Here is a 1,397-nt window from a genome sequence, read left to right as displayed (position 1 = left end):
GTACATGGCTAATGGGCGTGAGTTTTGGCTGAGGATGATCAGTTACTAAGAAGACCATCTTAACAAATTTTCAGCTCAAAAGGAGGACCCTAGGTGGTACTTGCTTTGCAAACCACCACACTGGACATAAATACGAATGTTGAAGCTCGGCTCAAAATAATGAATGGATCGAGCTGGCATTTGGTGGAGGATGGTTATTTGGGCATAGGAAAGTACTGTAGAAAATGGATACTATTTGGACATGCCAAAGTGGTACTTCCTTCACAAACTGTCACTCTGAACAGAATAGGAAAATGAATATTTTTGAATTATTTTTGAACTAGGCAAGGAAGGTTTTTACATATTTGACGAAGATATGACCCAAAGAATTTATGAGATTTTTTTGGGAATTTTGGGAATGATAGAAATATAGGTTGCTTCACAACCTAGGGCAAAAACTGCCACATGGACATGACACATAGGCAAAACTGATGAGGTGGCGCCTAGTCATAGCAGCCCACCACAATTTACAAGGCTATGACCATCTATATTGGTCGTTAACAACTAGAAATAAGGCAGCGGACTAGCACTGTTAGCTTTATGACCATTTCATGTAAGGAAATTATGACCTTTCTGACCAAAATGGTCGCAATGGTTTAGGGTTTGGAGCCCCTCGAACAGCTTTTGACCAATTGGTCTCAAATGGTCATAAATCTATGACCAATTCTTCCAGGGTCACTGACAGAAGGTCATAAGTTGACATATTTCTTGTAGTGCCTCTTTGGACTTGCCACCACACCACCCCGCATGTATGAGGGCCCGGTGCGACGCTCGGGTGGCATTGCTACCCCCCCTTCTACGCCCCCGTCCCGCCTAACCCTGTAGCGTTTGACCACGGGATCTAGCCCTTTGACTTTGCATGGACAGGCTTTGAGCAGTGGACCTATCCACTCGGTTGTGTTAGGTCAGTCCATAGTAACACTTTGAAGCGACATTTGGGCCAGACCCACGGCAAGATCCCCTCCGTGTAGACCCGACGCGTCCGTTTCCCCCCTCCTGGTGCGGGTGGCGGCGGCGTCCGTGAGGGGGGGCACACCCCGGAGACGCGTGCCGCCTCATCGGACATGCCACCACACCACCCCGCATGTAAGAGGGCCCAGTGTGACGCCCGGGTGGCATTGCTACCCCCCGGGCCCCTGTTCTGCCTAATCCTGTAGCGTTTGACCACGGGATCTAGCCCTTTGACTTTGCATGGACGGGATTTGAGCAGTGGACCCATCCACCCGGTTGTGTTAGGTCAGTCCATAGGAACACTTTGGAGCAACATCCTGGCTTCCAACTGGGTGCCGGCGGCGACACCATCCGTGAGGGGGGGCACACCACAGAGATGCGTGCCGCCTCTTCGGACATGCCACCAC

This window comes from Triticum dicoccoides, unplaced genomic scaffold, assembly GCF_002162155.2.
Source record: "Triticum dicoccoides isolate Atlit2015 ecotype Zavitan unplaced genomic scaffold, WEW_v2.0 scaffold42245, whole genome shotgun sequence".
Lineage (NCBI taxonomy): Eukaryota > Viridiplantae > Streptophyta > Magnoliopsida > Poales > Poaceae > Triticum > Triticum dicoccoides.
The sequence above is the reverse complement of the archived record's forward strand: the minus strand, read 5'-3'. Positions refer to the sequence as shown.